Here is a 20,723-nt window from a genome sequence, read left to right on the forward strand (position 1 = left end):
AGGACCGACTCTTGCGGCACCCCCCCAAATGAGGCGCCTCAAGGTCGACCTCTGCCCCCCTGCCAACACAAACTGCGAGTGGTCGGAGAGGAAGGAGGAGAACCACCGCAACATGGTGCCCCCTATTCCTAACCCCCTCAACCGCTGCAGCATGATATCATGGTTGATGGTATCAAAAGCTGCTGAGAGATCTAATAGGACCAGGACAGAGGACCAACCCCTGTCCCGAGCCCTCCAGAGATCATCGACCAATGCGACCAATGGCATTTCCATGCTGTACCCCTGCCTGAAGCCCGACTGGTATGGGTCTAGATAGGCAGCTTCATCCAGTTACCGGGGGAGCTGTCGTGCCACTACACTCTCAACAACCTTCGCCACAAAACAAAGGTTGGAGACCGGACAATAACTAGCTAATACAGCCGGGTCCAGGGAAGGCTTCTTGAGGAGAGGCCTCACCACCGCCTCTTTCAAGGTGGCTGAAAGGCACCCTCACTCAAAGAAGCATTTATAATCCCCTGGAGCTAGCCTCATGTAACCTCCCGAGAGGCCAGTACCAACCAGGAGGGACACAGGTACAGTAAACATGTGGCAGCACTAAGCCTACCCAGAATCCTGTCCACATCCTCGGGAGCCACATGGACAAACTCTTCCCAGATAATATTCTCAAGACTTACCCCCGTCTCCCCCCCTGGACTCATCCAGTCAGAGTCCAAGCCTTCCCGAATCTGAGCGACTTTATCATGCAAGAATTGCGCAAAATCCTCAGCTCGACCCTGCAAGGGATCTTCCTGCGCTCCCACCCGAAGGAGGGAGCGGGTAACCCTAAAAAGAGCAGCTGGGCGATTCTCTGCAGATGCGATAAGAGTGGAAAAATAGTTGAATTTTGCCGCTTTTATCGCCATTAGGTAGGTCTTGATATAAGACCTCACCTGTGTTCGGTCAGAATCAGATTGACTAGTCTTCCAGGCGCTCTCTAGGCATCTTTTCTGACGCTTCATCTCTCTCAGCTCGTCGGAGAACCAAGGAGCCAATTGAGATCGGCATCAGGTCAGAAGCCGCAAAGGCATGATGCAATCCAAAGCTCCGGCAGCTGCCCTATCCCAGGCGGCCACCAGGTCTTCAGACGAGTCATGTGCCAGGGTCTCAGGAAATGGCCCAAGCTCCATCAGGAACCTGTCAGGGTCCATCAGGTGCCTGGGACGGAACCACCTAGTCGACCCCTGGTGGCACCGAATGAGGGGGATTTATGATCAGTCCTCAAAGTTCCAACCATCCCAGAATCCCCTGAATACCTCATTGCAATCCAACATATGGCAGTCCGTTCATACGACAAAACAAGTAGACACAAGGACAGTTTTTCCTCCATGCCATCACTCTGGTAAACAATTCATTTCCACAACACTCTCTTATGCCCTCGGATGTCAAATCACATAGAAGGTCTGTATTATTATCCTTCTCATCTTTCCTATCATCTATTCCCTTAACATTTTATGACTAGAACTTTATTGTTTGTATGTTATGATTTATGTTGATTGCTTATTTAGTACCCTAATATGAGCCAGCAGTGTGCGGCAGCAGCCAAAAAAACTAATGCAATCCTTGATGGTATATACAGAGGCATAGAATCAAAATCAGATGAAGTATTAGTACCGCTTTATAAAGCCTAATTAAGGCCACACCTGGAATACTACATCCAGTTTTGGTCACCATATTACAAAAAAGATGTTGAGACTTTGGAAAAAGTGCAAAGAAGAGCAACTAAGATGATTAAAGGCCTGTGGAGACTAAAACATATGAGTGAAGAATGGTTGCAGGATTTGGGTTTGGCTAGTCTAGAGAAAAGAAGGACTTGGGGTGGGATATCTGCCTTCTGCTCTGCCCTCACTCCATATTGCATATCTACCTGCCTAGCCCTGTGCTGGTGGTACCACAGCAGACTCTGGTGGACACTCCTACAGCCGGCAGCAATCACTCCGGCTCTGCCATGCTAACAGAACAATAGCGATTTATCTACTTGCCAGCCTGTTTGCCAATTGCCCTAGGGTGGAGTTGTGACTTCCTGAGACTTACTTGTTGACTTTGCTTATTAGAAGCCAGCAGGGAGTTGCAATGAAGTCCTTGCTTAATGACAGCAGCAAGGATTGCTGAAATTGCCTAAGTGATGTAGTCATGTGATACAGCTAGTCCTCAACTTACAAATGATACATAAAAATGCTACAAGATGCAAGAATTAAAGGTGGGTTTGGCTTTCCGAATTGGGAATTGTATTATCAAGCGGCATCTTTAACATGGATTAAAGAATGGATTTTATTACGGAATACAAGATTATTGACATTGGAGGGTCATGATTTACAACTTGGTTGGCATGTCTTTGTACGGTATGGGAAACAAAGGATACATGGATATTTCCAAAGACATTATGTAAAGAATGGTTTGCTATCAGTGTGGGAGAGAGTGAAAGAAAAACATTATTTGAATATTCCAATGTGGCTTTCTACAATAGAAGCGGTGACATACCCAAATATTGTGAATATGGGGAATGTTGTTAGATATAAAGACATTTTGACAGATCGGGGAGAACTGAAAGAAAAACAAGAACTAGGGAGTCAAGGGATTGAGATAGATTGGTATACAAGATTGCAAATACAATCAAGATATGAAGCAGATCATAGACAATATGGCTTTAACTTGGGGAAATCAGAACTGGATGAAATATTGACAGGAACAGATGAGAAAATGATTAAGAAATTATACAATTATTTATTTCGTATTAGACTAGAAGATGAAGAAATAAAAGAAACAATGATAGCATGGGCAAAGAATTTTGGATACACCATAGAATTGGATAAATGGCAACAACTTTGGGAAAGAAATTATAAATTAACAATGGCAACAGCCTATAGAAAAAACCTGTATAAAATGTTTTATAGACGGCATATGCCACCAGAAAGATTAGCTAAGACGTTTAAAGATAAATCAGCCAAGTGTTGGAAATGTCACCAGTTGCCGGGATCATACTATCATATGTGGTGGTTGTGTAAAGAAGCAAAACAATATTGGGTGAAAATACAAACATGGTTAGAGGGAATGTTGCAGCAACATATAGAGTTAAAACCAGAGATATTCTTATTGGGAATTTTACCTGAGAATTAGGTAAAATTGGGTCGTGACGCCCCGCGAAAACAGAGTAGGCTGCATAGAGTGGAGGGGAGGGATGCTCAGGAGGTCCGATCGCCACCCGGACCGACCCCTGTGTCGCCAGGGATGTGGCCACAGCAACAGTTTTGGGGCCCTCCACCAATCCAAGCTACTTTCGATGGCAGCGCTGATAGGGTGTCCCTATTTTTAAGTCAGATAATTAGCCATATTGATTTATATGGCTGTCTCTATCCATCACAGTGGTCCATGGTGGTCGCTATTACCACCGTGTTGACAGGAGAGGCAGTGGACTGGATCGCTGATCTCCACAGCGACCATGCAAAGGAATTGGTGAACGTAGGACTGTTTTTGAAGGCTATGAGGAGCCGTTTTGAAGATGACACCAGAACCCAGTTAGTGGAAGGGGAGCTTGTATCATTGAAGCAAAGAGGGAGGCCTGCAAAGGACTATGTAAAGGAGTTCCGTGCTCTCGCCGGGAGGCTCAAGACCTGGCCAGAACGACTTTTGGTGCACCATTTTCGTTGTGCTATTGAATTGGTACCTGGTTGGCGTCCAACCCCCGGGGCCGGAATTCTCGTAATCCAACGTCTAAATCCAGATTGAACTGAAAAGGGGAACAACAGGAGAGAGGGGAATGAGTAGAGAGAGAGGAAGGGAGAAGAGGGGAGAGGAGAGAAGAGGAGAAAGAAGAAAGGGAAAAGGAGAGGAAGAAAAGGGAGGGGAAAGAGGAGTAGAGGAGAAGGTTAGAAGGAGGGAAGATGAGAGGAGTGGGGGAAGAGAAGGGAAAGTAGGAAAGAGAAGGAGAGGAAGAACGAAGGAAGTAGGAGGAGAAAGAGGAAGGAAAAGAAGGGGAGGAGAAGAAGAAAGGTTGGAGTAAAGGTAAAGGGTAAAAGAGCAGCCCCGAAAAAGTAAAAATGAAAAATGAAAGTTAAAAAAAAGATGAATGGAAAATGATGGAAAAGACTGTACATGTAAATGTGTTTATGAAAAATAAAAATAAAAACTTGTAATAAAAATAAATAAATAAATATGAACCAGTTGCCAAGCGTCTGAATTTTAATCCCATGACCATGGAGATGCTGCAAAGGTCGTAACTGTGAAAAACGGTCATAAATCAGTTTTTTCAGTGCTGTTGTAAGTTTCAACGGTCACTAAATGAAGTGTTGTAAGTCGAGATCTACCTGTATTTATTGTCATGCATACTGCTGGGAAAGTTTGTGGTGACTCATTGATTCCCTACCCAGTTGATTCAATTTCATTCAAACACGGCAGTTGTTAAGTGAATGCTACAATCATTAAGCAAACCCATTGTTCACTAGGGATAGAAGCATGGGTTTCTGGCAAAAATGTAAATCATGGTCATGTGACTGCAGGATGCTATGAAAGGCCACAACTGCAGGCTGGTTGCCAAGCACCCAAAATGTCATGTGACCCTGGGTGGAGCCCCTCCGCCCCCAGTCGTCAGAAGTTCAAATCTGGGTCATAAGTTGTTTTTTGAATGATTGCTAAAAGGCTGGTCGTAAGGCGAGGACTATCTGTAAATCACAGACTTGGTCTTGTCGAAGTTCTGTGTCTACCATCTGCACAGTTATAGAATAGCAATATTTTCAATAGCAGTAATTGCAAGAGGGATCTTGGAATCCTAGTGGACAATCACTTAAATGTGAGCCAGCAGTTGTGTGGCAGCTGTTAATAGAGCCAAGGCAGTGGTGGGCTGCAGTAACAGAGGGATAGAATCAAGATCACGTGAAGCATTAGTATCGCTTTATAAAACCTTAGTAAGGCCACGTTTGCAATATTGCATCCAGTTTTAGTCACCGTGATATAAAAAAAGATTTTGAGACATCGTGCGCAGAAAAGAGCAAGAAAGATAGAGGGGACCGGAGGCTAAAATATCTGATGAGCGGCTACAGGAACTGAGTATGTGTAATTTAATGCAGAGAACGGCTAAGGGTGACATGAAAGAAGTCTTTCAATAGTTGAGGGGCTGACGAAGAAAAGGGGGTCGACCTATTCCCCAAAGTGCCTGAAAGTAGGACAAAAAGTAACAGGGAGAATTATTTTTTTAAAAAAATCCAACCTACAATTAAGAAGAAATTGTCAGTGAGAACAATTAATCAGTGGAACAAATTGCCTCTCAACCTGTGGTTGTTCCATCAGTGGAGGCTTTTAAGAGGAGACTGGAGAGCCATTTGACTGGGATGATATAGGTTCTCCTGCTTGGAGAGTTGGTCCCTTCCAACTCTTACTCTGTAATTCTGTAAGAACTTCATGAACATTTAGGGCTCAGCATGTAGCTCATCTTCAGAAGCTTAAGTAGCTTCACATTTCACTCTTTTACTTGGCTCTGTTGCAAAGATAGGATGCTAGGAGTCTAAAACAACTTGATAGCATATAATCAGTGACAACATCTTGCAAACGCCTTAGGCAGAGACGGGACAAGCGTGTTTTTTCGCCTCCTGTCGGGAGATGGCGGTCACTTCTGCGCCTACAAAGCCCTCAATACAGTAGCTGCATCTGTGGTTGATCCTTAAAGGAGTTAAAACCATCAAGTACTGTATTGCTAGAAAGGATTGAGGAAGAAGAGAAGCCCAGAGGAACTTCCTGTACCGGATCCCTCATGGGTGGAAGGTGGCTTGCAGAGCGGCTTTTGGGCTCTTCTAAAAGTTGAAGCATCAGCTGGAAGGTGAGTTGAGGGCAAGTTGGAGGAGAGGCCAGAAGCAAGTTGGGCTATTTGGTTTGGATGCTGCCAACCGATGCACATTTATGATGGTGACAACATCCCACCATCATGATCCCCATTTTTGACCTTCCCAGCTTGTTTCTCATAGGCAAAGTTAGTGAGGATGATGACGGCAAGAAATTGCAAGTGACAGTCATGTGAAATTGCCTTTAACAACCCACAGTGGTTTGCTTAACAACTCCACAGGAACAGATGTAAGTTTGCAGTTATGTGACATCATGCTTCATGATTGGGCTGCTTAGTGACACAGATCCCAGTCCCAAATGTGAGGACTCCTTGAAAGGGGATGTCACCAGAGGAATTGTGGACAGGAGGACAGTATTTTCTTATTTGGAGCTGAGGACTTCCATCGGTATAACTGGTGTTTCAAATTCTGCAGAGGCTTTAGGCATCATTTCATCAGTTAAAGCCCCCACATCTCTAAATTTAGCTCAGAAGGTTTAATTGTAACCATTTTGGGACATTTTTCAGGCTGAAAACATGGATTTTTCACATATATACATTTGTAGGTGTAAATGTAATTCTCTCTGCAGTTGGATAATCTATCCCCAGTGCTTCTAGATATTCAGTCATGTGAAAAACAAAGTACACCCTCTTTGAGTTGTATGGTTTTATATATCAGGACATACTAAAAATCATCTGGTCTTTACACTCTTAAAAATAGGTAAATACAACTTCAGATGAACAACAACACATGACATATTACATGACGTCATCATCAAAGGTGGGTTTCCCTTACCTTTGCTAGTGGTTCATGCACGTGCACCACTTCTGCGCATGCACAGAGTATATTTGATGATGTCCGGATGGGTGGGCGGAGCCTCCTGCCACCGCTACTACTGGTTCAGCCGAACCGGGCCGAACCGGTAGCAACCGACCACTAGTCACCATGTATTTTACAAAAAGAAAGCCAAAATGGAGGAGCCACCTGTGAAAACTAACACCTTATGATTCAATATTTTATAGAGCCACCTTTAGCAGCAATAACTTCAAGGAATTGTTTTCTGTATGACCAAAAACAGTCTCTTGCTTTGTTGTGGAGGAATTTTGGCCCACTCTTCTTTACAACATTGTTTCAGTTCATTGAGGTTCTAAAATTTGTTACTACTGGTTCTGTGGCGTGGCTTGGGGGGGGGGTAATGTGAATGGGTGGGCGTGGCCAATTTTTTTTTTTTTACTTTTAAAAGCATTTTTTCTACAACCTCTTCAGCGAAGAGGTGTAAAAAAACTGCTTTCAAAAGGCTCTGATGATCCAAGCTGAGTTGCCTGATCGGCAGAGGCTTTTAAAAAAACCTTTGCTGATCAGGCAACTCAGCTTGGATCGTCACAGGCATTTAAAAGAAAAAAAGGGTTTTTTTCTTTTAAAAGCCTTTGATGATCCGATCAGAGGCTTTTTTTTTTTTTACTTTTAAAAGCATTTTTTGGCCGAAGAGGTTGTAGAAAAAATGCTTTGAAAAAAAAAAAAAAAGCCTCTGATGATTGTGCAGCTCAGCTGGGCATGTGGTGGTGGGGGGGCAGGGATTTTTGCTACCGGTTCTCCGAACCACCCGCCTCCATCGCTACTGGATCGAGCGATCCGGTCCAAACCAGGAGCATTTCACCCCTGGTTTGTGGGCATTTCTTTATGTCCAGCTCTCTAGAGGTCCCACCACAGCATTTCAATTGGGGTGAAGTCTGGACTTTGCTATTGCAACACCTTGATTCTTTTCTTTTTCAGCCATTCTGTTGTAGATTTGCTGGTGAGCTTGGGATCATTGGCATGGAAACAAAAGAGATGGGATTTCTTCTTTGCTCTACTAGCGTAAGGCAAGTGTAAAGCTAGCACTGATAAGGCAAAGAAGACATCTGAGCTCTTGTTTCAATGACAATCCTTTCCTCCCCAGCCAGGGTAAATCACGACAATATCTTCTTAGATCTCTTCACCAGCATAAAACTAGTGCCGGTGTAGCTAAGAAGAAATCATAGTAGTTTATGCTGACTGGAAAGAAAAGGATTATAATGGAAGCAAAATAGGCATGATTTATTCTTAGCCCCGCTAGCACTAGCTTTACATTAGTGTTGTGCTGGTAGAGCAAAGAAGAAATCTCATCTCTTTTGCTTCCATGGCAATCCTTTCCTCCTCAGCCAGGGTAAATCACTAACGATTTATACTGGCTGGAGTGAAAGGATTGCCATGGAAATAAAAGAGTTTATATTTCTTCTTCTTGATTATGCCACGCATCTTCTGCAATCTTTTTATAAACAATAAAACTTACACTTTCATTTGAATCTTACAGACAAAGATGCCAATATAACAACACTGGATAACTGAGAATAACAAGCAACACTGAAAAGCAAAGCAAATTGAAGCAGAAATAAAAATATTTTCTATTTCCTCCAGAAAGTCGCAGAATTCATCCACTTCATCATCAGGTAAGAGACAGAAAAGAGAAAATCATGAAGAGATTTGCACCTGGAAAAAGTATATTATATAGAATTTAAGAATACGTTACTCGAAAAGGTCGAAGGAGATCATTTTTCCATTCAGAACCTCCTCAAGAATGTCAATGATGGAAAAGCTCCATAGATGTGCCTATTGTGGGAAAAGTAAAGAGTTCAAATCACAAGAGGATCCACACTGAACAAAAGCCATATAAATACTCTGAATGTGGCAAAACTTTAGTCAGAATAGCTACCTTGCGATTCATAGAAGGATCCTCTGGGTAGAGATGCCCTACAACTGCTCCCAATGTGGTAAATGCTTTTGCAAGCATGGCAACTTTGTGATACATCAGAGGACTCATACCAGGGAGAAACCATATGAGTGTCCAGATTGTGGGAAAAGTTTCATTGCAAATTCCCACCTGCTGATACACCAGAGGACTCACACAGGAGAGAAACCCTTTGTATGTCCTGTTTGTGGGAAAAGTTTCCGTATGAATTCCCACCTAGTGATACACCAGAGGACTCACACAGGAGAGAAACCCTTCAAATGTCCTGATTGTGGGAAAACTTTCAGTTGTAATTCCAACCTTGTAAGACACCAGAGGATTCACACAGGAGAGAAACCCTTTGAATGTCCTGAATGTGGGAAACGTTTCAGTGAGAATTCCAACCTTGTGATACACAAGGCAACACATACACAAGAGAAACCGTATGAATGTCCAGAGTGTGGGAAACGTTTCAGTTACTGTTCTCACCTGGTGATTCACCAGAGGACTCACACAGGAGAAAAACCCTTTGAATGTCCTGTTTGTGGGAAAAGTTTCCGTATGAATTCCAACCTGGTGAACCACCAGCGAATTCACACAGGAGACAAACCCTTTGAATGTCCTGATTGTGGGAAAAGTTTCAGTCAGAATTCCCACCTAGTGATACACCAGAGAATTCACACAGGAGAGAAACCCTTTGAATGTCCTGAATGTGGGAAAAGTTTCAGTCAGAGTTCCCACCTCATTGGCCACCAGAGAATTCACACAGGAGAGAAACCCTTTGAATGTTCTGTTTGTGGGAAAAGTTTCCGTAGGAATTCCAGCTTGGCGTTACACCAGAGAACTCACACAGGTGAGAAACCCTTTGAATGTTCTGATTGTGGAGAAAGTTTCATTGCAAATTCCCACCTGGTGATACACCAGAGAATTCACACAGGAGAGAAACCCTTTGAGTGTCCTGAATGTGGGAAAAGTTTCAGTCGGAATTACCACCTAGTGATACACCAGAGGACTCACACAGGAGAGAAACCTTTTGAATGTCCTGATTGTGGGAAAGGTTTCAGTCTCAATTCCTACCTGGTGATGCACCAGAGGACTCACACCGGAGAGAAACCCTTTGAATGTCCTGATTGTGGGAAAAGTTTCAGACAGAACTCCCATCTCATTATCCACCAGAGGACTCATACAGGAGAGAAACACTTTTAATGTCCTGATTATGGGAAAGGTTTAAGGCTCAATTCCTATCTGGTGATACACCAGCGGACTCACACAGAAGAGAAGCTGTACGAGTGTCCGGATTGTGGGAAAGATTTCAGTATTTCGTCTAATCTTTACACACACACTTTACACAAGACTACAGGAACCATGTTCACCTTTAACATTTGGAATTAACCACAGATACATTTTTTCAACTTCCAAAATGTCTGAATAGCTTATATCCTTCTCATCTTTCCTATTATCTATTCCCTTAGCATCTTATGACTAGAACTTTATTGTTTGTATGTTATGATTTATGTTGATTGCTTATTTAGTACCCTAATATGAGCCAGTAGTGTGAAATGAAATCCTTTGTTGTATATACAGAGGCATAGAATCAAAATCACATGAAGTATTAGTACCGCTTTATAAAGCCTAATTAAGGCCACACCTGGAATACTGCATCCAGTTTTGGTCACCACATTACAAAAAAGATGTTGAGACTTTGGAAAAAGTGCAAAGAGGAGCAACTAAGATGATTAAAAGCCTGTGGAGACTAAAACATATGGATGAAGAATGGTTGTAGGATTTGGGTTTGGCTAGTCTAGAGAAAAGAAGGACTTGGGGTGGGATATCTGCCCTCTGCTCTGCCCTCACTCCATATTGCATATCTACCTGCCTAGCCATGTGCTGGTGATACCACAGCAGACACTGGTGGACACTCCTACAGCCGGCAGCAATCACTCCGGCTCTGCCATGCTAACAGAACAATAGCCACTTATCTACTTGCCAGCCTTTTTGCCAATTGCTCTAGTTCGGACTTGTGACTTCTGAGACTTACTTGTTGACTTTGCTCATTAGAAGCCAGCAGGGAGTTGCAATGAAGTCCTTGCTTAATGACAGCAGCAAAGATTGCTGAAATTGCCTAAGTGATGTAGTTATGTGATACAGCTAGTCCTCAGTTTACAAATGATACATAAAAACACTACAAGATGCAAGAATTAAAGGTGGGTTTGGCCTTCCTAATTGGGAATTGTATTATCAAGCAGCAGCGTTAACATGGATTAAATAATGGATTTTATTACGGAATACAAGACTATTGACATTGGAGGCTCATGATTTACAACTGGGTTGGCATGCCTTTTTATGGTAACTAGAGAGTCAAGGGATTGAGATAGATTGGTATACAAGACTGCAAATACAATCAAGATATGAAGCAGATCGTAGACAATATGGCTTTAACTTGGGGAAATCAGAACTGGATGAAATATTGACAGGAACAGATGAGGAAATGATTAAGAAATTATATAATTATTTATTGCGTATTAGACTAGAAGATGAAATAATAAAAGATATGATAGCATGGGCAAAGAATTTTGGATACACCATAGAATTGGATAAAGGGCAACAACTTTGGGAAAGAAATTATAAATTAACAATGGCAACAGCCTATAAAAAAACCTGTATAAGATGTTTTATAGATGGCATATGCCACCAGAAAGATTAGCTAAGATGTTTAAAGATAAATCAGCCAAGTGTTGGAAATGTCACCAGTTACCGGGATCATACTATCATATGTGGTGGTTGTGTAAAGAAGCAAAACAATATTGGGTGAAAATACAAACATGGTTAGAATGAATAATATAGAGTTAAAACCAGAGATATTCTTATTGGGAATTTTACCCGAGAATTATAGTAAAGAAGATATATATTTGATTATTCATATAATAACAGCGGTTAGAATTGTATTTGCACAAAATTGGAAAGCAGAAAAAATCCCATTGGAAGAAAAAATTATAAAGAAAATTTTAGAATGTGCAGAAATGAATAGATTAATATTGAGAATAAAAGATAAAGAGGAGTCTATGTATTTCAAGAAATGGGATAAATTTTATGATTGGTTAGAAAAGAAACATGAATAAGGACATCGAGGTAAAATAGATAGAGAATAGATGGGGGAAAACAATTAGAAAAATAGATACCCAGATGATGTCAAGTAAAAGGAGAAAGGGGAGGGGGGGTAAAAGAGAAAAAAATGAAATATTATAAAAATGTACGCAAATGATGACATAAAAATAAATAATAATTGAATAAGAAATTGAAATGAGAATAAAGATAATTAGGAAATTGGGGCTGCTCCAATACCACTTTAGATTGAACTGAAAAGGGAAACAACAGGAGAGGGGAAGGAGGAGAGAGAGAGAGAGAGAGGAAGGGAGAGGAGAGGAGAAAGAAGAAAGGGAAAAGGAGAGGAAGAAGAGGGAGGGGAAAGAGGAGTAGAGGAGAAGGTTAGAAGGAGGGACGAAGGAGTGGGGGAAGAGAAGAAGGAAGTAGGAGGAGAAACAGGAAGGAAGAGAAGAAGAGGAGAAGAAAGGTTGGAGTGAAGGTAAAGGGTAAAAGAGCAGCCCCAAAAAAGTAAAAATGAAAAATGAAAGTTAAAAAAAAAAGATAAATGAAAAATGATGGAAATGACTGTACATTTAAATGTGTTTATGAAAAATAAAAATAAAAACTTTAAATAAAAATAAATAAATAAATATGAACCAGTTGCCAAGCGACTAAATTTTAATCACATGACCATGGAGAGGCTGCAAAGTTCGTAAATATGAAAACGTCACTTTTTTCAGTGCCATTGTAACTTGCAACGGTCACTAAATGAGCTGTTATAAGTCGAGGTCTACCTGTATTTATTGTCATGCATACTGCTGGAAAGTCCTTTGCACCTGGACCCAGTTTAACAGACGTTCTCAAAACCAGTTTAGGACCAGTTCTGAAGACTTTTTTGGGTTTACAGTTATAACAAAGGCTAACTAAAGAGAACTTGTTCCAAAATGGAATCGTGATTGCAAATACATTTTTTGTTCCGTGTTGCTTTAAATCTGGGCTGTAAAATGAATTCTGCAGAAGGAAGCAGGGTTGGTTGGGAGATCATTTTACAATCATGCTGGTCAAACTTTCCAAGAAGCTGAACGGGTTAAAAGCAGAAAGTTCAGCAGCTAGAGTAGATCCAGAAATGTAGAGTCCTCTTACTGAATTCCTTTTCCTGTAGCTCCTTTGGATAAAACTTTGAGTTTGGTGTTATCGTTTAATTTTGCTGGGCTAATCTCAACAGTTTGGAAAGAGTAAGTTAAATTTGAAACTTTCAGAAAATGATCAGATCAGAGAATAAATCCAGGAAGGGGGAGTGGGGGGGGAGTTAAAGGGAAATTATCTTTGAGTAAATAATTTCTTTTTTTAAAAAAAACAGTGATGAAGCTCCCACAACTTCTGAAGGCAAACTGTTCAGAATCCCAACATCTTTTCTCCAGTGTGATCACCAAACTTGGATGCAGTATTCTGTGTGGGGTCTTACTAAGGCTTTATAGATTCCCTGCAAGTCTCTCGAGATGGAGTGGCAGGATTGACCTAAAAGAAAATCTGAGGACTTCCAGCCTCTGATTTCTCTTCTCTGCCAGCCCCCCCTCCTTCCAAAAGCACAAATGATCAGAATGCAGCTTTTAAAAAAGAAATCTATTTTCCCACTCGTGAAATTGTTCTTGGGAGATAACAGATAGTCTTGGACTTGCAAAAACACTTGAGCCCAAAATTTCTGTTGCCAAGTGAAACTTTTGTAAAGTGAGTGTCATCCCCCCCCCCCATTTTATGACCTTTCTTGCCACAGTGGTTAAGTGAATCATTGCAGTGGTTAAGTTAGTAACCTGGTTAAGTGAATCTGGCTTTCCTGTTGACTTTGCGTGTCAGATGGTCACAAAAGGGGATGACACTGCAACCATCATAAATATGAGTCAGTTGCCAAGCATCTGAATTTTGATCACATGACCCTGGGGCTGCTGTAATGGTTGTAGGTGTGAAAAACGGTGGTAAATCACTTTTTCAGTGCAGTTGTAACTTCGGTCACTAAATGAATTGTTGTAAGTCAAGGACTACCTGTACGTAGTTCCTGAGTCTGGAAGCTCCATTTTTTCTTGGTTGTTGCAGTTATTATCTTCTTTTAAACTAGAAGAAAATGACCTTTGCTGCATCTGAAAGCACTTCCTTCGATTGTTCGGCTCCAATTTTCTGCCACTATTTTTAATAAATCTTTCCTGAAGCTCTTAAAAAAACAAGGATTTTCTGAGCAGTTTGTAAGAGGGGGCAAATCCCTTTGGCATTGGCCTTCTATGCCCCGACCGTATCCTGTTCCTTGCTACTAGATAACGCAAGGCCATGGCTTCAGGCTCTTAACTCTGGAGGGCTCGGGACAGGGGTTGTTCCTCTGTCCTGGTCCTATTAGACCTCTCAGCGGTTTTCGATACCATCGACCATGGTATCATGCTGCACCGGCTAGAGGAGTTAGGGGTGGGGGGCACCGTCCTACGGTGGTTCTCCTCCTTTCTCTCTGACCGGTCGCAGTCTGTGTTGACGGGGGCAGAGGTCGACCCCGAGGCCCCTTGTATGTGGGGTGCCACAAGGGTCGGTCCTCTCGCCCCTTCTGTTCAACATTTATGTGAAGCCGCTGGGTGAGATCATCCGTGGTTTCGGGGTGAAGTACCACCAGTACGCTGACGATACTCAGCTGTACATCTCTACCCCGGACCACCCCAATGATGCCCTTGAAGTGATGTCCCGGTGCCTGGAGGCCGTGCGGATCTGGATGGGGAAAAACAGACTCAGGCTCAACCCATCCAAGACCGAGTGGCTGTGGTTTCCGACATCCCGATATAGTCAGTTGGCGCCATCACTGACTATTGGGGCTGAGTCATTGCCCCCCACGGAGAGGGCTCACAACTTGGGTGTCCTCCTGGACTCACGGCTGTCTTTAGAAGAGCATATGATGGCCGTGGCCAGGGGGACTTTTTATCAGGTCCGCCTGATTCGCCAGTTGCGTCCCTTTCTGGATCGGGACTCGTTAAATACGGTCACTCATGCTCTTGTCACTTCCCGCTTGGACTACTGCAATGCTCTCTACATGGGGCTCCCCTTGAGGAGCACCCGGAGGCTCCAGCTGGTCCAGAATGCGGCCGCACGGGTGGTTATGGGAGCGACGTGGCGCTCCCATGTGACCCCCCTCCTGCGCGAGCTGCACTGGCTCCCGGTGGTCTTCCGGGTGCGCTTCAAGGTTTTGGTTACCACCTTTAGAGCGCTCCATGGCATCGGACCGGGGTATCTACGAGACCGCCTTCTGCTACCAATAGCCTCTCACCGACCAGTACGCTCCCATAGAGAGGGGCTCCTCAGGGTGCCGTCGGCCAAACAGTGTCGACTGGCGGCCCCCAGGGGGAGAGCCTTCTCTGTGGGGGCACCTACCATCTGGAACGAGCTCCCCCCAGAGATACGGAAGATCCCGGACCTGCGCACGTTTCGCCGTGCTCTCAAAACTTTTCTATTTCAGCAAGCTGGCCTGGCCTAACTCCCCTCTTTTAAATTCTTAAATTTTAAATTTTTTAATTCGTGATTTTATAAATTGGGTGTTTTAATCTGTGTTTTGGCCGAAATATTTAATAATTTTAAGGGATTTTTAATATTTGTATTGTCTGTATTTTATCTTGGCTGTTCACCGCCCTGAGTCCTTCGGGAGTAGGGCGGTATAGAAATTTGATTAATAAATAATAATAAATAAATAAACTGCATTCCTCTAACCACTGTACCCACATGCCCAGTAGCTCTTTGGGGACAGGACTTAATCTCATCCCCAGTTTCATGTTGAAAGAGCTTCACTTTTCCCATTTCTATGGCTCAATATTTTATTGTTAGCAAACAACCTACTTCTGCATACAAGTATTCCTTGACTTACAACCATTTTTTTAGTGACCATTTGAAGTTTCAGCGGCACTGAAAAAAGTGAGTAATAACCATTTTTAACACTTGCAGCTGTTGCAGCATCTCAGTGGTCACGTGACCAAAATTCAGATCCTTGGCCACTGGCTCGTATTTATGACAGTTGCAGTGTCCCAGGGTCATGTGATCACCTTTTGCAAGCTTCTGACAAGCAAAGTTAGTGGGAAAGCCAGATTAACAACTGTGGCAAGAAAGGTTAGAAAATGGGGTAAAATTCACTTAACAATTGCCTTGCTTAGCAGTGGAAATTTTGGGCTCAATTGTGGTTGTAAATCAAGGATTACCTGTATTAAGAACCTCCCATGTTGACAGATGGTCTATCCCAACATGTTGATTTGGGGGGAAATAATGAAACAGCTGGTTTGCTGATTACAAAGGAAAACCTGATGCTAGCCAAAAGATAGCTTCTTAAAACTCCACTCCTATTTCACTATACTTGCCTATTTTCTAGGGATGTTTCTCCGCTTGATACTTTAGCTGTAACGAATATTTTTGACAGCTTAACAAAGGCTAGTTTGTTTTAAGTTAGGTATACCAGTCTTAAGATGGTTTAATCAGAGCTTACTGTTGCCTGCAGTCATCCCAGCCATGTAAGCTTTGCAGACGAGGAAATCAAAAAATGCTTGATTAGTGTAAATTATGCTGACTGTTGAAGTCTCCATATCTTTACATTGCTAAGAATATAGAATCATAGGGCTGGAAGGGACCTTGAAGGTCTTCTAGTCTAACTCCCTGCCCGAGGCAGGAGACCTTATGCCATCTGTCAAATGGTTGTCCAATCTATTTTTGAAAAGCTCCAGTGATGGAACACTCAGAACTCCCAAGAGTCAAGATATTCCATTGATTAATTCTTCTCACCATCAGAAAATTTCTCCTTACTTCTAGGGTGGATCTCTCTTTGGCAAGCTTCCACCAATTACTTCTTGTCCTATCCTCTGGTGCCCTAGAGAATAAGTCAATCCTCTCTTTGTGACAGATCCTCAAGTGTATTGGAAGAGGAGCTATCATGTCTCCCTTAACCCTTCTCTTTCAGTCTAGGATACCCCATGCTCTGCCTCTGCCCCTGCCCCTTGGTTTCCCCAAAGCCCTATGGGCCTTCTCCATACTCCACCCCACCACCATTTGCTTACTTATTATGGGGATTAATTGTGTCAAAAAACTTAAATACTTAGATATTTGACTTACAAATAGATGTTCTTCTATCAAAGAGCTCAATTATTCCAAATTATTAATAGATACAGCGAATGAAGTGGAAAGATGGCGGCATATTCAGATCTCATTTTTTTTTTTTAATTTGATTTATATGCCGCCCTTCTCCGGAGACTCAGGGCGGCTTACAGTGCGTTAAGCAATAGCCTTCATACTTTTTGTATATTTATACAAAGTCAGCTTATTGCCCCCACAAACTGGGTCCTCATTTAACCTACCTTAGAAAGGATGGAAGGCTGAGTCAACCTTGAGCCTTGGAGAGATTCGAACCAGCAGTAAATTGCAGGCAGCTGTGTTAATAACAGGGTGCTTTAAACCACTGTAGTACCAAGGCTTTATCGTGGGCAGAATTGCCACGATAAAAGCCCATGTTTTACCGAAATGGATCTTTTTATTGCAAACGGCTCCTGCAAGAGTGGATAAAAACTTTTTAAGGAAATTAGATCAAATTCTAAGCAAATTTATTTAGCAGAGTAAAAAAACCCATATAAAAAGAAAAATGCTGCAAGAGCACAAAACAAGGGGTGGCTTGGGGCTCCCTATATGGGAGCTTTATTACCAAGCTTCATCCCTGGTTTTGATAAAAGATTGGGTGATCCTCTCAAGAAAACGCATTTTGGCAATTGAAGGATATGATTTGCAGCCGGGATGGCATTCCTTCTTGTGGTCTCAGAAAGACAAACAATTCAAACATTTTACTTATTTATTTATTTATTTATTTGTTTGTTTCAATTTATATACCGCCCTTCTCCAATAGGACTCAGGGCGGTGAACAGCCAGAATAAAAACAGAACATGATTAAATATTTTTGGCCGCGATTTAAAACAAACCCAATTTAAAATCAATTAAAATTTAACCCAAAACTGTGGGATCAAGCCAGCCCGGCTAGTTGAAATAAATAAGTTTTCAGGGCCCGACGAAAAATCCGGAGGTCTGATATTGTGCGTATCTCTGGGGGAAGGTTGTTCCAGAGGGTGGGCGCTGCCACAGAGAAGGCTCTCCCCCTGGGGGGTCGCCAGCCGACACTGTCTGGCGGACGGCACCCTGAGGAGGCCCACTCTGTGCGAGCATACTGGCCGGTGGGAGGCTATTGGTGGCAGAAGGCGGTCTCGTAGATACCCCGGCCCTAAGCCATGGAGCACTTTAAAGGTGGTCACCAACACCTTGAAGCGCACCCGGAACACCACCGGGAGCCAGTGCAGCTCGCGCAGGAGAGGTGTCATATGGGAGCACCCCGTCGCTCCCATAATCCCCCGCGCGGCCGCATTCTGGACTAGCTGGAGCCTCCGGGTGCACCCCAGGGGGAGCCCCATGTAGAGAGCGTTGCAGTAGTCCAGGCGGGAGGTGATGAGTGCCTGAGTGACCGTGCGTAGGGAGTCCCGATCTAGAAAGGGGCGCAACTGGCGTATCAGGCGGACCTGATAAAAAGCCCCCCTGGCCACGGCCGTCAAATGGTCTTCTAAAGACAGCCGTGCATCCAGGAGGATGCCCAAGTTGCGAGCCCTCTCTGTGGGGGCGAGTGATTTGCCCCCAATAGCCAGCGATGCCATCAGCTGGCTATATTGGGACGCCGGAAGCCACAGCCACTCAGTCTTGGAAGGGTTGAGTCGGAGCCTGTTTCTCCCCATCATGATTCTCCTTATCATTATATTAGAGGAATTTTATTAAGGGTTTGGGAAACGGTGAAGAAGCAAGTTTACACACAGATTCCTAAGTGGGTGTCTCCGTTAGAGGCAGTGACCCTTCCGACTGTGCACAATATAAAGAGGAACTGGGCTTATGGTGACTTGTTGGATGAAGTCGGGAGACTTAGACCTAGAGCCGATCTCCAAACTAGAGGATTAGACATAGACTGGTGGTCCTATGTGAAAATTCAAACTAGATTCGCTAGGGATAAACAGGAACATGGTATTTCCCTTCATTTACAAACGTTTGACAAGCTTCTCCTAGGTGGCCAAAGGAAATTTATTTCCAACGTTTACAATCTTCTTCTGTCCAATTTTATGGCGGATGAGATTGTAAAGGACACGATGATTGCGTGGGGGAGAAATAATGGAAGAACAATTCAGCTTGATGCATGGCAAAATGTATGGAACAAAACTATGAAACTGACCCTTTCTTCCCCGTTCAAAGAAAACTTTTATAAAATGATCTACCGTTGGTATCTCCCCCCCGCCAGAATCGCTAAGATGTTCCCAGGATCTTCTGATAGATGTTGGAAATGTGGGTTGGCCAAGGGTATTTCCTTCCATCAGTGGTGGATTTGTTCGTCAGCTAGACGCTATTGGGGGAAAATACAGCAGTGGCTGTTGGAAATAACAGGTGTGAGCTTCCCTCTGCACCCGGACCTCTTCTTACTTGGAATAAGACCAGACTACATCGATAAGGAGGATTGGTATATATTTGTCCATGTCTCAACAGCGGCGAGAATGGCATTTGGCCTGGTGGCTCAACAGACTGATAGCATTGTGATTAACACCAGCTGTCTGCAATTACTGTAAGTTTGAATCTCACCAGGCTCAAGGTTGACTCAGCCTTCCATCCTTTCTAAGGTAGGTAAATTGAGGACCCAGTTTGTGGGGGCAATAAGCTGACTTTGTATAAATATACAAAAGTATGAAGGCTATTGCTTAACGCATTGTAAGCCGCCCTGAGTCTCCGGAGAAGGGCGGCATATAAATCAAATTAAAAAAAAAAAACAGTGGAAAGATGCAGATATGCCCCCTGATCATCTGATAATAAACAAGATTCTCCGATGTGCTGAGATGGACAGGCTAATGTATATCTTAAAAGACAAGAAAGATTCAATATATAATAGAAGTTGGGACAGAAGTTTTGTTTGGCTCAAAAGAAGGTTAAACTTAGGAGAAGGGTGATAAGATCATCTAATTAGATTAACTAGATATTTACTAGGCTTTATAACTCTCTATAATTTTGATAAAAACAGACCAATTGTTTTGTAGTTAGTAAAAAGAACTTTATTGCATTGAAATGTTTGGCTAGGATGATATTAGTTAATATTAATTGGAGAGTGAGCTTAACTCTCGGTTAGTCATGTTTGTTGTTTGGTTTTAGTCTTGTGTTTATGTGTTTCTATATTTCGCTTCCTATATTGCTTTTCAACCATTATTGTGTGTTAATTTTATTGTAAATATTTAATAAAGATTATTTTATAATTGAAGAGGAGCTATCATGTCCCCCTTAACCCTTCTCTTTGAGTCTAGGATACCCCATGCCCTGCCTCCTGCCCCTTGGTTTCCCACTCCACCCCATCACCATTTGCTTACTTACATTTTGTTGAGCTCAGGAAGTCAGAGTAGAGAAGGCCATTCCCTCGGTGGGCCACATGGCACAATCAAGAAGAAGAAATCCAATCTCTTTTGTTTCCATGGCAATCCTTTTGCCTCAACCAGCATAAACTACTATGATTTCTTCTTAGCTACTTCTTAGCTCTGCCGGTGCTAGTTTTATGCTCCTGGAGCTAAGAAGATATCATAGTGGTCTACTCTGGCTGTGGAGGGAAAAGGACTGGCATGGAAACAAAAGTGATGGGGTTTCTTCTTCGCTCTACCAGCAAAAGACTAGAGTAAACCTAGCGCTGATAGCGAGAAGAAGAAATCCGATCTCTTTTGTTTCCATGGCAATATTCTCCTCCCCAGCCAGGGTAAACCACTACGATCTCTTTTTAGCATTGCCAGCATAAAATTAGTGCTGGTGAAACTAAGAAGAAATTGTAGGAGCTTATGCTGGCTGGAAAAGATTGCAATGGAAGCAAAATAGACATGATTTCTCCTTAGCGCCACCAGTGCTAGCTTTATGCTAGTCTAACACTGGTTGAGCAAAGAAGAAATCTCATCTTTTTTACTTCCATGGGAATCCTTTCCTCCCCAGGCAAGGTAAATCACTAC

At 42.9% G+C, this 20,723-nt stretch overlaps 1 pseudogene across 1 annotated transcript in view; it reads left to right on the forward strand.

Annotated features, from left to right (window-relative positions):
- Window positions 1-11,903, forward strand: part of LOC132711727 (uncharacterized) — a 31,697-nt pseudogene extending 19,794 nt beyond the window's left edge. The window contains exons 3-4 of the transcript XR_015731776.1: window positions 8,774-8,791; window positions 8,834-11,903. The product of XR_015731776.1 is annotated as an uncharacterized LOC132711727 (transcript). The remainder of the gene's footprint in view (window positions 1-8,773; window positions 8,792-8,833) is intronic.
- Window positions 11,904-20,723: the final 8,820 nt, after the last annotated feature.

Source organism: Pantherophis guttatus, chromosome 2 (genome assembly GCF_059756535.1).
Source record: "Pantherophis guttatus breed Tessera chromosome 2, ASM5975653v1, whole genome shotgun sequence".
In the NCBI taxonomy this organism is placed as follows: Eukaryota; Metazoa; Chordata; class Lepidosauria; order Squamata; family Colubridae; genus Pantherophis; species Pantherophis guttatus.